Below are 18,437 nucleotides of genomic sequence, written 5' to 3' on the forward strand. Positions count from 1 at the left end.
TTTTACAGGAAGTTGGGCATAGAGAAGTTAAGTAACTTGTTCAGGCTCATACAGTTAATAAGTGGACAACCCATGATACCAGGCTGCCTGACTCTAGAATTTTCACCTTAACTTTGACAGAGCTATCTCTAAAAGATTGAGAGGATTTTAAAAAAATAAAGTGGGTAGGGATGAGGAAGCATTACAGGCAAAGAGAGCATGTATTTGCATAGATGGGAAAAAATAGCATGGATTTTTCAAGGAAAAGATAATCATGGGTAGTGAATGGAATATGAAACATAAATCATTGAGCAAGGGAGGTTATTGGGGGGTTGGAAGGACTCTGTAAGAGTTGGCCATATTTGGCTTTATCAGGTAGCTGAGAGGAATCCATTGAAGGATTTTTAAAAGGAGGATTGTGTGTTTAGATCTCTGTTTTGAAATGGGAGCTTTGATATCAGTGTGGAGAGTGGATTTCAACTAAAGCTTTTCATTTTTTATTTATTTCCAGGTGAAAAATGCTACAACAAAATAGAACAGTTTAGAGATCAATAAATGGTACAAGTAAAGTGTCTGGAAGGAGCTCTCTGCTTCCTTAATAGAGAGTGCATTCTGCAGAAGTCAAAAGTGACCCTAATCTGAGAAGTGTAGTATTTTTAGCACTAGTAGATATGAAGAGGGATGTCTCGTTTTCAGTTTAAGACATTATTAATGAGAAGACTGATTTTCCAGGTTTATCCTGACAGTTTCCCTCTTCCTTTCAAGAAGAAGTGAAGTTCACAGTTTTCTACCATCTTCATGTTTTCTGGATCATATAGCTTTTGTGACTAGCTTGATTAGTTGCCATTGGCTTCTGTTTCTGAGAAAAGTTGAGAAGCCTAGTATTTCCTGAATGGCTTCTGTTGCCACCACTTCTCATGTTGTGTGAGAGGGTTGAGTGAGGGGGTGGGACCCTTTAAGAAAAGAAATTGAGAGATGAGTTGTACAGATTACTGCTAACCATTCTTATAAAAATGATTCAATCAGCGTTCATCAATGTATGCTAAAACTACTGAGTGACATGCTCTTGGAGAAAACTACATGCAATCTCAAAGTAGCTTCCAAATATTATTGACAAGTTACGAAAGTAAAATGATACCTTTCCATTTAAATAACAGACAAATATTGTGATCAAACAATACCATCAACAACAGGACAAACTGACCATACCTTCCTCCTCTATGTAGTATTCTTCAAAACACTTGAATTAATCACAAAAAAAGCAACCAGAAAACTTCAAATTGAATTACATTCTGTAAAATAATGGGCATGGGCTCTTCAAAAATGTCAATGTGATACGAGACAATAGAAAGTTGGGGGACTGTTCTCTACAAAAGGAAGGTGTGACCACAGGAAAGCACTGCGTGATCCTTGATTCGGTCTTGGGTCACAGAAACAGGGAACAAACCAAACAAGAACCCACCCAGCTGTGAAGGATGTTATTGGGTCGATTTGGAAAATTTGAGTATAGACCATGTGGTGAATGGTAGTTTTGTGGCACTGCTGAATTTCTTGAATTGATTCATTGTATTGTGGTTATGGAGATGAATGTTGTGGTCTTTCCGGAGAAGCTTTATTTGGTGTATTCTTGGAAGAATTATTTACTGACAGAGTGTCATGATGTCTGCTATTTTCCCTCAAATGACTTTCTAAAAATGAGTATTACAGAGAGAGAAGGAAGGAGGGGAAGATCAGAGGCAGAGAGTAAAAACAAAAAGCAGATATCAAAATATTTATATTGGTTGTAGGTCAAAGGCATATGGGTATTAATTGTGCCATTCTTTCAACTTTTCTGTAAGTTTGAAATTTTTCAAAAAAAAAATTAAGGGGAAATGGGGATCCAGATGATCAAGTTCAAATGGAATATTCTATAGTCTTATCCAAAGTTAATTACATCTTATGTATTATTTTAGACCAATCCTGTCCAACAGTTTCAAAGTTTATACATTTACTTTAATTTATACCAGCCTGTTGTAAATTTGCAAACTGCTTAAAAATTGCAAAGACCTAGATAAATATATCCGTTAGCATAAGGGTGGCCATGTACTTTAAAATTACATGTGATTATGTGGCTGTGTCACCAAGATTACATTAATTTCATATTCTCAGAATTAAAGGTTGATTTCCCTATATTTGACATTTGTTTGCAATGTTACTACATCATATAGATAAAAGAAGGTAGAAGGGTATGAATTTTTTCAGGTTTCCCTGAAAAGAGCTTTTAAAATCTCTACTTAAAGAGAAACTTGAACTCTGCTTTACGCTCTGATTTACGTGTGTTCTAAAATTAAGCCTTTCGTCTGTATCTGGGAATCAGTTGGGGAAAAAACATTAACCCATTTTCTGAAAGCATGTAGGAAGAAAAGCAGGCATCTTTTTCCTCTTTTCACTCCATAAAATATATGTAAGGACAGGTTTGGCCCATTTTAAACAGACACTCCTTTTTTTTTTTTTTTTTCTAATGTAACACTATGGTAATCTTAACAAATATAGAACATTTTAGATTTAGCTTTGTTTCTGCCAGTTTTCCTCATTTGGACACCTTCCTTCTTATTTTGTTCCATCTGCACCGGATCTAAGGAGAAACACTTTCCCTTTAAGAAACAAAGGTTAGCTGTGACTCCTCTCATGTAAAAGCCTAAAGAAGGCTTTTTGTAGTTGATGGAAGGGATGCCAAAGAATAAAATGAAAAGCCCCTGCCATCTACCTAGCGCTTACACTCCCTGGAGCCTTCAAAAGAGCTCAGTACCAGAGCCGAAGAGTCCGTGGAGCACCACATTAGTGAAAAAGCCGATTATAAATAATAATGACCTTAGTGGATGATGAGAATGCACTAAAGTTTTTCTGAGCCAAACAGAATGGTAGGGGATACAATATAAATATATAGAAGTCTATAAGGGAAGCAGATGCTGAGAGATTCAATTTCTTCCTCCAAAAATTTAAATTGATGGTGAGTTAGTAGGTGCTCAATAAATATTTGTTGAATGAGTAAACAAAAGCAGTCTAACAACGGATTTCCTAATGAAAGTTCATGAATTTAAGCATGTTTGCATCCCAACTCTGTATTAAAACTGTATCTATTTCAGGAGTAAGATCAGAATCCTGGTAGCAGAACATGCAAAATGTTGCCCATCTATTTAGGGACAATCATAGAGATAGAAGGAAAATGGATATTTGGAAGTACATGCAGCTCACTTTGCCTATGAATTGTGTGCATTTCGAGGTGGGAGACAGGAGAGGGAGCGCAGGAGAGGCTGGAATGAGATTTTTTTTTGTAGTGATACTTGGTTTTCTGAGGCATAATGTAGTGAGGAGAGAGGGCTTTGACGTTTTTATTTAGTGATCATGCCTCCAGTCATTTGTTCTGAGGCTCATGTTTGGTTTTGCATTGATAGACTTGGAGTTATAGGACATTCTTGGCTTTTGAACTAGCTCATTGTGCTGAATGTAGTAATTTTTGTGAAAGCATACTGAAACGTCTAAAATAACTTCCAAGACAAAACAGTTTAGTACAGCTACTGCAGCTATATGTAGAGCAACAACATTTATGCTTCGTCGGTTTTAATCTCAGCACTCAGTTCTTCATTATTGCAACTATAAGAACCCCATCATACTTCCCTTGGGTCAGGGTATCTTCAACATGGCACTGGTAACATATTGAGCTAGATAATTCTTTGCTGTGGGGGCTGTCCTGTGCTTCGTAGGATGATAACAGCCAGTAGCAACCCCTGCCCTAAGTTGTAACGACCAAAAATCAGGGTTTTTTTTTTTTTTTAAACTGTCTGTTTTTGTTGGAAGGGAAATCAGAATCTTCTGAGGAAAAGGATTTTTGTTCTCTTCTTGGATGACAAGAAAATTGGCTTGTGTTGGCTGGGTGCAGTGGCTCATAACTGTAATCCCAGCACTCTGGGAGGCCGATGTGGGCGAATCACAAGGTCAGGAGTTTGAGACCAACCTGGCCAACATAGTGAAACCCCATTTATACTAAAAATACAAAAAATTAGCCAGCCATGGTGGTTGGCACCTGTAATCCCAGCTACTTGGGAGACTGAGGCAGGAGAATCACTTGAACCCGGGAGGTGGAGGTTGCAGTTAGTTGAGATCGTACCACTGCACTCCAGTCCAGGCAACAGTGAGAGACTTTGTCTAAAAAAAAAAAATTATAAAATAAAAAAGAAAATTGGCTTATGTTTTTTTAGCCATTAAAATAAGGATAAGTCAGTTCTACCCCAAAAAGTAAATGAGAAGTAACACTCATAAAACAATTTGTTCTCTCTCTCTTTGCTTCTCCCTCTCCACATACAAACACCCTCAAATTTTTTGCTAATAGTGGCTACAAATTTCTGAGCAGTTAGTGGCAGATGAATATCAAGGCATATTGCACCCTTTTATCTAGCTCATAGGTCAATTTGATGTCATATTGACATAATTATTTAAATGGGCTATTTTCTCCACAGACTGTTTTAATTTCATGACCCTGGTCTCTGGGTCATTGTTATTAGAATCTGATTACCTCCTGGAAAATTAATATGGTCACATACTTTCTTATGTGCATCCATACTTATGGCTTACTTCTTGAATATTTTATTACTGGCTCCATTGCTTTTGGTTGGAAAAGAAGGTTCAATCATTGCTGCATAGATTATCATTCCAGTAGGTGCCCTGGGCAGCAATTTCTGAACCATCCCTTTTGAAATTTTGTTCCCAGCTGGAGAAATGTCACAGTTGTCTCAGCTTTTGACTCTGACTTTTAGTGAGAGATGCAAGGAATGGGAAAACACTTTCAAGAAGAAGCAATGAACAGTTGTGTGCACATCTGGAGACTTATTGCTGAAGACTCCAAAGCATTTAAAAATATTGATTAAGCCTCAAACTGATGGGAAATTGTTCCCATAACTTTCATTCTGCCCCTAGATTTGCTGAGGTTCAGAGCTGTATTTAACTTGGTGAATCTTGTGTAATGGCCAGAAAGAGACCTCAGGAGCCCATCCCCCAGGTTCTTATTAGCCTTGACAAGAGTGTTGTTAAAATTGCAGACTCCTCACAGTTCCAAAGAGACGCCGGTTCTTGCTGTTTCAATACCAAGTCTAAAACAATCTCTATGTATTTTGGCTTCTAAAATATATTCCGAGGTAAAATAGCAGGTTCTACTGTCTTTGAGAAGACCATTTCTTTTGTTTGTAGTAATTAGTCATGTTGGTCTCTTTTTTCCTTCTCTTTGTTTGTACTTTAATGTTGACTATTCCCTTTAATGAAAAAAAGAAAAATCAGGCATTTCCCAGATTTAGGATTTTATTATAAACACTTCATATTTTAAATCATGTATCTCTGGCGAGAAATGTATGAAGAATTGATGGAAGTTGCAAAATTTTTAGTTAGTAATTAACACCTATCATTATAAACAAGTGCAAATCACATGATGCCAAAGTGAATCTATTACATACCATAATCAAAGATTAATCAAAGTAATTACCAGGCAAACAGGGATTGAATAGAACTTAAAACCAATTAAACTATTTATTTCAGCTGTACTACTGAATAAACACTTTAGTATTTTAATTTGCTCCTCTTTTCATTTGCTTCAGCAATATGTTTGCTAATATAACTGAGATGCACAATTGCTATTTAATTAACCTATTTTTGTCAGCACCTCACGTGAGCTGCGTGAAGTAGATGTGCTAAAGTCTCAATAATAATGCACCTGATAAAAATAACAAACATGAAATTTGTGCCAGTCGTTTTACAAGTTTTGCCAAATGTAACAATATCTGAAGAATAAAAGAAACTGGTTACCTTACAGAAATTGGGTTGAAAGTAGTTAAAAAACACGTTGAACCAACACAAAATTACTCAAAAGTTTAGTAAAATTTCTTTTTTTTTTTTAGTAAAATTTCAAAAATGTATAATTGCCTTGTTTCTTTGTACCCCACTTTGCATATTATTACCATTAACTATTGATAATAAACCTATTCGAGGGCATGTATCTGTTTTGGGGATAATTGAGTTGATAATTGGCACAGAAGGGTTTGGTAGTGCACATCTTTTACCCAATCATGTATCTTTTGGGGGAGATACTTTACTAGCTATTGAGTAAGGCATCATGAAAGTGTTGATCCATTTTGCTTTTATTCCCTAAGACAATTAAAACCCTAACATAGTTTGGGTGGTCTTGACCTCAGTGATACACATTTTTTTCACAAAAGATAACATAACTGACCATGTGAAGAGAAGCCTCACCTTTCTCTACCTTTGGATAGTAGGGATGAAAGAAAGTAAGATGGAGACATCCACATTAAATATAAAGACTCTTTCCCCACAAAATCCCAGAGCTCTTCTGATTGGCACCATGAAGACAAAACATTCTGATTGGATTTTTGGTTCTTCACCCAGGTGTTTTACTATCAGGTAGACACAGTTTGTGTACAACTAAATAAGACCATTTCCTGCCTAAGCTGTCTTTTTTTCCCACACATTTAAAATTTACTCACATTTACTGACCATGATGTTTCAAGTTTTCTGAAAGAGCTCATTAGCAGCCAGTTGATCGCCGGCCCCCAAAGGTAATAAAGACCCTCTATCCCCAAATTTGTGCCAGTCAAAAAAGCATGACTTTATTTCATTCCCATTACCCCAGTGCTATTATGAGGTATAAGCACCTTTTTAATGAAGGTCTGTTTTCTAGATCTTAGGACAATAATAGAATGTCACATTGTAAGGCTTCTCAGAGGTCTGCAAATAAAGCCCTTATTGTACAGAAAAGAAAACTAAGACTCACAAAGGTGTAGACCACCTGTTTGTTTGTTGCAGCAAGATGAGGATTAGAACTCAGATTTCTGACTCCCTTAATGTTCCCCCTTCTTTATCATACAGGCTCCTTAACTACTGGCTGCTTTGCCTGTGGTGGACTTTAAATGATCACACGGGTGCCTTAATCACAGCCTTTTCATGAGTGACACAGGAGCTGAGTCTCCCTTTTTCTAAAATGGAATGTTTTATATCCATAACCCAGACTTGCTTAACTAAGGTCAAATTTACATAAACAAATGTCTTCGGGGGCCAGCAGGTAGCATATCTAGGCAAAAGCGTGTGTGGCAACGTTTTGATAAAGTGCAGAACACATGTTCTGTTTAAAAATGTTCACATTCAAATTCTCAAATCTCTCTTGCCAAACCAAGCATGTCCACAGGCTACTAGTTTATAACCCCTGACTGCACCATGATGCAGACAGAGTAAGGAAGAGTGTTCTTAGTTATGCAAATGGAATCCACATCACCAGTTACTTTTAGAATACTAGATGTCCTAAGTGTGCCATGCCAAACCCTTTTGCTTTGAATGCCCTGGACTTCTAGTACTCAATGAAGACGCAGGACTTGGGAAACGTAAAACACTCCCATAAACACCAGCTTTAGTTCAGCCGGTCTCCCAAAAGACTAACTCTGAAAAGAACATACACGTGCATGTCGCATAAAATCCATAGATGTGATGATGCTGCTGCCCATAACCTTCCTGGGAGCTGCTGAGAATCCCTAACAGACAAACCAAATCACAGGGCAAACCCACCATATGTACCGAACAACCAGTGTAATTATATTCTGTAGTTGAGGAATTACATAAATTGCCCATTGGGAAAGAAGCCTTAATCTCCACCCCTCCCTCAAAATCTGTAAACAGCTGTGTGAGCCTCTGTATTTTTGAAAGGTTGAACACATTTGATCGGAGAACCAACTTGATTTCCTAATCAGGTTCGATGTGAGGAGAGCCAGTTAGAGATGTGTGTGATTCTCCCAGTGTGTGTCTTTGATTCATGTGCTAATTATGTCGATCCTTTGGGGAACACAGCCAGGAAGCTGGGTCCTCCTTGATTAATGCTGGCGGAGAGCCATGCAGCGCGCAGCGGAGAGCAGTTCAGCATCTCTAGTCCCAGCTGAGAATATGGTCCCATTATCTCCCAGCTGCCTAAGCAATCCATAAGGGCCTGTTCTGCGTGGATGATCAGTGTAGTGGAAGCAGGGACTTGCTGAGAGCTGAAATCTCTGTTTGATTTGCTGTAACATGTAAAGCGAAACTGGGACATTTTACTTTACAGTCTGTAAGTACCAGGTTTTTCCCCCCTCTTTTTCCCTACAGCTCCATGTGAATGTGACTTTGCAAGCTGCATTTGATTTTCTGTTCCATTGCTTTTTGTTGAATCAAGCTGGTGAGATAGAGTGTAATCTGTTTAGAGCTTGCTGTTTCTGTTAAATCTTATATAATTGATTCATACAAGGAAATAGGAGCCTTTCAGAATGCTTTTATAGAAGTTAGAAATTATTGGCTTTGTTTTTAATTTGGGAGCGTGGTTGCATTATCTTTGGTGCCAGGGTGATTAGAGCATATATTTATCTTCTTCTGTACCTCTGGCCATTGCAAGAAAAATGTAAGTAAAACATATATATATATATATAGAGAGAGAGAGAGAGAGAGAGATAGTCTTATATGCATGCCTGTATAAAAGAAGTGTCTCTATTTCCAGAATTTAAATTTAATAGTTTATTTTGCTGTTCTCTGCTGCCACTAAGAAAGGCAAAAACCGAAAAGTTTCTCTTGTTTTTCAGTTGCATGCTGTTTAGGAACTTTGCCATGGAGGTGGGCAAGATAACTATTAGGAATATTTGCAAGTATAAACTGTATATCTCCTTTTTTAAGAGGCAGTATATAAATAAGAGTCTGTGTTTAGCCCCTTATTGCTTTTGAATGCACCACTTTTTAAGAAGTAATGTGAATTAAAAAAAAAAACACTTTAAATTTGGTTCATTTATCTTTTTATGTATCCTCCAATACCATCTATCAAATTAATATTTGTTATTCATGCAACATAAATTCATTGTAAAAATGCCATTAGAATTTAATATTGTTAATAATATTTGTGTGATGTCTTTCAAATGATCAATGCCTTAGTGAAATTAAAGATTGTTATCACCGTGGAAAGGGATTTGTGGATTTTTCTGTTTCCCTAACCTAAACACAAATCACACTTTTCTTTTTGGATTGAAAGTAGAATATTTGAGCTGTTGTAAAAATTGAATTTGAATAAAAGTGGCTTGAACAGTATGCACCTGTGGCCAGAACTAATGTGAACCAAAATGAACTTAAAATCATTAATACCTGAAAAGGGGAATTGAAGTTTCCACACTGAGCTTGAGACCATGGAGCCTGACGATCCCATAATTTCCAGAGTAGGAAATACAATTTCCCTGAGTAGGCAGTAAGTCTCAAGGCAGAGAAGAACCACAGGCTGTGAAGTATGAAAGCATCTCACTGGTGAGGACAGAGTATGTTCTCATTAGATTTGGTTGAGAGGAACTGTGCAAGAGAGACAAGACTCAAAATAGATGGTTGTCTACATAAGCACAGGCATTTTCAGAGCTTGAGATTTGGAGGGAAAATGATCACAAACCAGTGCAGAATGCTTAACATCTGCTAAATTGAAGCAAAAGATGGACTCTGGTACCTCTGAGTAGCAAACAGTCCCAGGGCTGTCCTTGCCAAGTAATCGGTTCTCTGGAAAAAAGTAAGTCTGCGAAAAGGTCTGCTAATGAAATCTGAAGTAACGGCAAGTGGTTTTGATGGCTATATCATCCCTAAACAAAAGGCTAGCCTCATGCCTTCTTACAAAACTGAACTGACTTTTGTGAGTGATGATTCCTGGTAAACCCTTAGCTATATTTTTAAATAATTGTTAGTGTTTTACTGACTACTGCAAGTATATGATCTTGTGCAAGATGTGATCTTGTTTTAAGAGGGTGACAAGAACAGAAATAGGGCTAGTTAAGGTCCAGTGATTTTTTTTTTAAACAAATGCTTAATTTGTATCTACTCGATTGAGTAAATACTGTGTTCTTTTGAGTTTTAAATTCTTCTTTCTTTCCTTTTTTTTTTTTTTTTTTTTTTTTTTTTTGCTCAACCCCTTTATTTGTATTTAGCAGAAACTATTGCCTTCTGTAGAGGAGTATCTTCCCAATGTAGTTAAATTTGATTTTTATTTTCCATTCAAATATATAGAAATTTCAACTCATACCTTACAATGTTAAACATTTTTGTAGCCAGTCACCACAAAGCTCAGAGAGGTTATTTGCAAGATTTATGGTTTGCTTCTATTACTTTCGGAATGTTTAGATAATTTTATAAAATTGGGACACTGTCTCCCTAGTTGTTTGTGCTTAATCTGCAGGAAAATGGATTGAATGCTCCAGGAGTTAGTTTAGGGTATGTGGCCTCTTGACAGATCGGGAAGCCAGATGGGTGTTACATATACCTTGGAAGAGGTACTTGTAAAGCCATAACAATTTGATCTTCAAAATACATTTTAAGTGCTATGAAAGAGAATAAAGGAAAAGTCTTGAATTGTATATGTAAAGGTAGTGTATCTCTGTATGTGTTTGCACGCGTAAAAATCTACCCAGCAACATTATGGACAATTTGTGTCCTACCAGCTCTTTAGTTCCTAGAAAGCCCTGGGGTTGAGCAAAGTGGAAAGAATTTTGTAAATTGGGATATATCATCAGAGAGTTACATCCCCTTGCATTCTTTGTTTTGGATCCTTGGCAGATTGTTTTGTTTGACCCCAGAGCTGCTGGGTTAAGCACAAAGAGGACTTTATAACATCCTCAGCAGCATTTGGAAGCAGGACCTCTGCACACAAATCATACCCTAACCCTCCTTAACAGCTTAGGGCAGCCACTGTGAAGCAAGGAATGCAGTTCTGTGAACTATCTCCATGATGACAAGTTAAAAAGTGAATATGAGCTGGGTGTGGTGTCACAGGCCTGTAATCCCAGCTACCAGGGAGGCTGAGGATGGAGGATAGGTTGAGCCTAGGAGTTTGAGGCCAGCCTGGGTAACATAGTGAAACTCCGTCTTAAAAAAAAAAAAAAAAAAAAAAAAAAAAAAAAAAAAAAAGGCTGAATGAATATGGCTGAATGAAAAATAATTAATTTAGTAACTGTAATAATGTTGGATGATTTTAAATGTTAGCAAGCCTTAACTATGCTTTGTCAAAGTATACTCCATTGGTTATCTCTAGTAACAGTGAAAGCTTGAGTTAACCTCCTTTAAGATGCTGTGCAACTCTAACAAGGTGCTTTACCTCTCTGTGTCTCAATAGCCTCCAGTAAACTGAAGTATGATTTCTGTGATCCTTCCTAGGTTAAGAAAGTTATGAACTCATGACACTTTATTCTAACTGGGCACTCATGCTTGGAACGTCCTTCAAATTGCCTAGGGACAGGGCGACGTGACATAACTGTCATTTTAAGCAATATTTCACTAGGATGTTTTCATTTTTTCTTCCTTCATTTCTCTTTCTTTCTTCCTCCCTTTTTCTTCCTTCCCTTCCCTCCATCTTCTGCTACCCCCTCCCTCTTTTTCTTTCTACACCTCTCCTTCTCCCTGTCTGTCCTGTTCCCTATTCCCCTCTCCCTCTGCCTCCCGCTCTCCCTTTTTCATCAGTGAATTGTCCTCAAGTCAAGTATGACTTTAGAAACAAGGTTGGGATTGTCTGCTCATTTGCATAACCTGTTTGCTATTTTCTCTGATGATAGTTCATTGAAGTGTCAATGACTTACTGATATACTGCTCTGTTATGTCTTAGAATTACTTAGTTTTAGGCATGTATGTGCAGCAGGGACCCTGAAAGTTATGCTGCATATGTAAGTGTGTATAGATTGCCCATGTTAATTTTTAAAATAAGAGTGTTATTAATCTTATATTCTGAATTGAAGGTGATTAAGGTGAAGGATTCATCTTAATGTATTAAGCTAACAATATTTAATTTAAAAATAAAACAAGTTCACAAACGATAGCCCATTTCAAGGTAGCAGTATATTAAAGAGCTTGATTTTTAAAAAGAGAAAATACATTCACTGAATGATTTGATTTTTCATAAGAAATTGTCTTGTCAAACAGTATGGAAAAATAAAAGGCATACATCATTTTATTAACAGATACCTATCCACATAATCAAGTAAGCAACTTTGTAAAACATGAGATAAAAATATTTGATGGAAAGTTTTTTTTAATGATACATTTCTTATAATCTTAGGATTGTTTATCACTAGATAAGTCCTCTTAATTGAAAACAACAGATGATGAAGTCACTAAACCCATCACTAATGAGTGCTTCTTGATATACTCAAACCAAATTGTGAATACACTTCATTCAAGTATCTTTACTGTAGATACTGGAAAAAGCTAAATTAATTTCAGAATTTATCCTTGTAGGACAAGGATTGTAGTGCTTTTTGTTTCTTCCACTATTAGACAGAATAGATGGAATGGCACAAAAATTTACAGACTAATATTTTACTGTACAATTGACTATATATATATATACACACACACTTATAAATATTTCTTAACATCAAGTGTACTCCAAGATGGATGATAAGTGGCCATTTGATGACAGTAATAGCTTGGATGGGCTCATCTTATTTCAGATCAGGGTAGTGTTATGACAGCTTTTAAATGTTGAAATATTCATTTTTCTCTCCATTTTTATTATTGGGAGGTCTCTGTATGTGTCTTACTATTCTGGAGTTTGAATATTAATGTTATTTCTTATTGAACTTGTAAACTATATTTGATGCATATATATGTGTGTGTGTGTGTGTGTGTGTGTATATATATATATATTCAATGCAGAGTATAAAATTAATTTTCCAGATCTCATAAAACTGAGTAGATATCCTGGCTTTTTAGGCAGCAGGCCTGTTGTAAGTAGAATCCATAATGTGAAATAATTTGTTTTATCGTCCTGTATCCATCTATGACCAAAATGATTTTGTACTTAGGAACTATTTCAATGCAAACTATATAATACTGACAGATAATATTTAATAATTTGTGGCTCTCAAATCCTTGATTATAAAGTTGCCAAGCAGCTTCAAGGACATTGCTTTTGGTTTTAATCTAGTACCTCCGTTGACTTGAGATGTTCAATTCAATATTACTTAGTTAATAGCTCCAGTGGCTTATCAGCCTTTTTTATTGTATAGTTAAAAAGGTAAAGTAAATTAGACATAGACATGACTCCAGAGCTTGTACATGGCTTCATGTCTTCATCTCTATTCCAAAGTAAGAATGGAAGTCCGTCTGCATTTTCGCATGAAATTTCTCTATGTTTTTAGGGAGAAATGGGGTGATTTAAAGTTGAGAGGAACACGTCACAAGGAGCTGCAAAGGAATAAAGTGTTTCTTATGGTTAGATATAAAATGCAGAGCTATACATTCTGAAGATATGACAGAATTTAGAGAAACTGACTATGCCAGGCATTTGGCAAAGGGGACTAAAAGAGACAGATTTAATGCTTGCCAGAAGGAAACCCTATATCAGTGGATAGAAATTTGAGTGCCCTGCAAGCAAGCAACAACAACAAAAAAATGTAAATAAGGAAGTAGAGGAATGACTGTATTGTGGTTGGAAGAGATGTGGTTTCATTCTTCAAAGGAAAATTGTGGTGAGTGAGTGAACTATATCAAGTGTAAGGGCATTGGGACTAATTCAAAAATATTTGGCATAGGTATATCTAAGTTACTGTGAAATAATTAAGAAATTTGGATCAGTGAAGAGAGAGAGAAAAATGAGCACTGTTGGATTTGACTCTACTGGCTGACACACTTTAAAAATGTAATTATCTTAAATGAAGTGGGTGTTGTGGCACCGTAGTTATTTCTTATAGTTATTTCTGTGTCTTATTTCAGTGAGGGTTTCTGAAGTAGTTAGTGGGGATATTCCATTTAGTTCAGTAGATATTGATGAACATGTATTTATGGAATCTGTATAGCAGTTTTTACAGGCTGCTAGTAAATTACCTTGATCCTTCTCCCAATGTCTGTGTTTCTGATCCACGACTCCTCCCTCCAATGATCTATATTACCCCAAATAGTCCTAGGAGATGGTGTGAGAAGACTGAGTTTGAGGAGGTTGATTTTATTAAATCACTTCAACCTTTCAGAGAGTAAAGAAGTTCTTACTGTAGGGTGTAATGCCATGCAATACTGAATGACTTCTTGAAGTCATTTCACTTCACTTTTCCTTTACCCAGCACTTTATCCACAGTAATATATTTAGGTCTTCCAAGCATTTAGACAAATAACCTTGTCTGATGGACATGGACTCAATGAGTCATACCACTAATTAAACACAGTCATTTGCAAGAACTTTGCCTCCTCGCTGGTTAGAATTCATTGTATATGTGTGTGCCTTTTAGATGGGTAAAGCTGTTCACACACAGGCATAATGCTTGACTCCAGGGGTGAAAACCACCATCTCTCAGAAGAGAACAAATCATGTGTTCAAACATGGTCTCTGGCATCTTTATGATGTGTGTGTTAAGTGTGAATCTGGTAATTTAAGGTGTGTGACTCCTACTTCTATCCAGCTGTCTGGCTTTGTGCTTAGAGAGAAGAATAGCAACAGATTTAGACTGACACAGTCCTTTCCCTAGAGTCCCCCTCCCCTACCTCTCCCTGCAGGAATCCACAAGGGTATTCAGTTGATTGCTGTTGTTAACCTCTCTTGTAGTATTATATTTCTTGTTGAAAGTACCTTTTGTGGCATGTGAGTACATTTAAGAGATGTGAAAGCTTTAAAAATGGCTTTACTTTTAAACTTTTTTACCTAAATTATTAGAAGGAAAACAGTTTCTTTCTTAGGCTAATGTGTGTGTGTGTGTGCACGTGTGCACGCACACATTTAAGGTAAGCTCTTTGCAAACCTTTAATGTTCATCAAGGTCTGTGACTAAAGGATACATTGGTTATAATAGGATTTTTTTCCAAATCATTTTCATAATACATCAGTAATACTCAGAATGTTCATGTAAAGTGATAGATTGAACTATTTCACTTGAGAAACATTCCTGATGTTGCACATGACAGTCTTCAGTCTCAAAATAATCTAGAAAATAAAATTAGGAACATGTCTGAAAGTCTGGTTAAGGCTCTGACAATTCCTCTAACGTATCTGTTTTGGTGAACTTTGAGCATCGTAGAGTTTTCTCAGAGTGTGAAGTAAATACCTCTGGTAGAACGTTTGATAATCTCAGAGTACTCAGAAATTTTTAATAGATATGTTAAAGATAAAAACTATATAACTAGTAAATAAAACATATAGTTTTACAGATAGAATTGTTTAGCCCATAGCTAAATGGATAAATTTTAAGAAGTTTTGATAAGCAATTTTGGAAGTGATTCTTGAATGTAACAGAACTTGTGATGATGATGTGGAAGTTTAGGGAAGGTAAAACTTTGCCTGTGGGCCTGAGACTTAAATCTACATAAAGCAGACTAATAGGAGAAAAGCATACAGACGTTTCACATTTAGGAAGACCCAAGGAAGTGGCAAAACCTAAGTGCTTCTATATTAGGTTGAACAAAGACAGGCAATTGTGGGAAAATAACTAAAATATATGGGGCAACTAAAGAAAAATAAGAGTTATTTTAACAAGATCTGTTTGTATGGAATTCCCTTGGTTTTGACTCCCTGTCTCTGGTGATAAGATTGTTTCTTTTATCCTGGTTGAGAGAAGACATCTTTCACATGGGAGTTTTACCGCCTGCTTTGACAATGAAAAGGGAAGATCATCTTGCCCTCCTCGTACCAACTATGTTTCAGGTGTCTTTAGCTTAAAATAATCCTTTTGCCAAAGTGGCATATTCTGATAAGGCCTCTTCTGCCATCCCTCACAAGTGACCTTGCCATAGTTATTTCCTGTGTGTCTAAGGATGACACCCTAGCCAACAAGGTAAATGGTGTCATTCGATTATGGAATTTTAGGCCTGGACATGATCTACAGATTGTCTTGTCTGTTCCTCTACCAGTAGGTCCAGAGGCTTACCCAAGACAGAATGGCCTTCTTGCAGTTTGTCTAGGGATGGAATCTAGAATTTCCAGAGCCCCATATGGGTGCCCCTTCCCTGGCAAGAAAGTCATTCTTGCATTTCTTTTCAGATTCTGTACCATGAAGCTAGAACTCTATTGGGAGCCAGATAACCTAGAATCAAAGACCTGCAGAAACCAGGCTGAACCCACGAAGAGTGAGATGGACCAGTTGTCAGACAATAGGGAGTCCACAGGGTCTGTAAAGAACAGTGCATCAGTGTTCCTCCTAAGTGTTGTGGCCATGTTGGATTGTGGGGCCAGTGTTGCCGTATCTCACAAATTGTAAATATTGCTGTTTATTTTTAAAATGTATGAAAGCTAAACACATCTATCGAATTCATAACATCCAGTTTTCAACTTCTATGCTAAGTTATTTGAGGGATCTCTCATTGGTTGGGGAGAAAATATGTGGGTTCACAACATGAAGTGGCATATACTCTACCTAAGAGAGGGAACATGTGTTAACAATCCATCCTGTGTACTTTTAGAGAGGAACCTAAGAGAATGAGGTAAAGCATGTAAGGATTCCTGCAAGGCTTTTCATTCATTGTCAGTTTATAAGGATCAGATTTAAGAAATCATATTACAGATATGAGTCTGAAGTTAATGGCACAGAATTCAATATATATATTTTGCTATGCCTAAGTAATTCAGGTCAATAGACTATATTGTAGTTACTGATTTTACTAACATATTTAATATTTTTATTTCAACTGGGGCCCTTAAGTTGCCAGTCATGATTTATATTACCATAGAAAAAGATAGATTGGTGATTGCTTCCTTTTTTTTTTTTTTTTTTTTTTAAATTTTAAGATGGAGTCTCACTCTGTAGCCCAGGCTGGCTGGTGTGCAGTGTTGTGATCTTGGTTCACTGCAACCTCTACCACCTGGCCTGAGTGATTCTTGTGCCTCAGCCTCCTGAGTAGCTGGGATTATAAGCACCTTCTACCATACCCTGCTAATTTTTGTATTTTTAGTAGAGACGGGGTTTCACAATGTTGGCCAGGCTGGTCTCGAACTCCTGACCTCTGGTGATCCACCTACCTCTGCCTCCCAAAATGCTAAGATTACAGGCATGAGTCACCATGCCTAGCCCTTTTTCCTTTTTTAAAAAAACTTTTGATACTCACTGATTAATTGGGCAAATAGAGAAAATCTGCAGATGAGAGGGATAGAAAAATGGTCTAATTTACACTTTTTTAAAACCACAAGATAGAGCCTAAATTCTATTTAATTTTCCACTAGACATTTTAGACATTCTATCTGAAAAAGGAACAAGGAACACAGTGCTGGGCTGTTTAAGCACAGTCATTTTTCTTGCGTACCTGTGCAGCTGACAGAATCACCAGGTGAGCCCATCTTCAGGACCACTGGCCTGTATTTATTAATTCATTTAAATTATTATTAATTAAATTCCTACCATTTACCTCATACTGTTTGTTCTAGAGTTCAGAGATAGAAAATGAACAATATGAACAAAAAATATATATATATTACTACCCTTACGAAAGTATGTGCATTCTAGTAGGGTATATATCTGTGACAGAAAGGAAAGGCAGTGTTCTCCAGGCCACCATTGGGATCTGAGGTGCCTTGTCCCTATTTTCACTACTACTTCTCGCTCTGTTGGCTGTTTTCCCCAGCTGAACACACTTCTGTGGTATTCAAGTTGATCTCATTTAGGCCATATGAAGTGGATGCACAAAAGTTTTTCAGATATTTTTGTGAACTCAAAATTATGTGGGCCTAGAATAGCTGAGTAATTGAGGCAAACTCTTATTTGTTTGAAGATAGGATTTTGTAATCAGGCCATCCAGCTACTGAAGCAGGCCTCTGCTTGATTTTGTTTCTGTGAACAAGGAGGGACCTCTACCCCCACCCTGCATAAGTCTCTCATTTCTCAGGTGTTTCTGTTTCTGCCTACTTTAAACGGTGGAGTTGACCAAATTGACTATTTTGAAACCTATTTATAACTTCTAGATAAGGGTACAGCCATTCCTCCCTAGGACATGGTCTTAAGTAGAGTTGAATGAATATGTGAGGAAGCATTTTGAGCTTTTTGGAACAAGATGTTTTACAACTGCAAAGTGCTATTACTATTAAAGATAATAATTTAGAAGTAAATATTATAGCAACTAAGTACAAAGGAGCTCTTAGTGCACTATTTTTATTTCAACGTGTAAAAAGAAAATTGATACTAAAATATATAGTGTCTGTCTGCTTTGTAATTTCTTTCCCCCAAGTCTGTTGATTTTTCTCTCCCTTCGGACTTCCCTTTGGTAACTCAGAAGCTTACCTAAGTTTTGAAGTAGCCAGCCACAGGGATTGACAGAGTAGATGACAGCTTTGTCTTTTTTTCTGCTATCAGAGGGCTGAACACTGTGGAGTGATTTGTGGGGGCATCTGACATCATTCAGAGGCAAAAAAGTAGTCATGCTTATCACTAAAGAGAGTTGACTCTAAGCTTTGGTAAAGTGGTCCTGATCCCGTGTGATCCTAAA

The 18,437-nt window shown here is 36.9% G+C and overlaps 1 protein-coding gene across 8 annotated transcripts in view; it reads left to right on the plus strand.

The window, feature by feature from the left end:
* Positions 1–18,437, plus strand: part of CNTN4 (contactin 4) — a 975,811-nt gene that overhangs the window by 418,884 nt on the left and 538,490 nt on the right. The window contains exon 1 of one of the 8 annotated variants that reach the window (XM_050781394.1): positions 4,660–8,107. The exons of the other annotated variants lie outside the window; for them this stretch is intronic. The gene's annotated coding sequence lies outside the window, so the exon portion shown is untranslated. Of the gene's footprint in view, positions 1–4,659; positions 8,108–18,437 lie in introns of those variants that run through there. 8 annotated transcript variants of the gene reach the window in all.

The sequence above is a fragment of the Macaca thibetana genome, chromosome 2 (assembly GCF_024542745.1).
Source record: "Macaca thibetana thibetana isolate TM-01 chromosome 2, ASM2454274v1, whole genome shotgun sequence".
Taxonomy (NCBI): Eukaryota; Metazoa; Chordata; class Mammalia; order Primates; family Cercopithecidae; genus Macaca; species Macaca thibetana.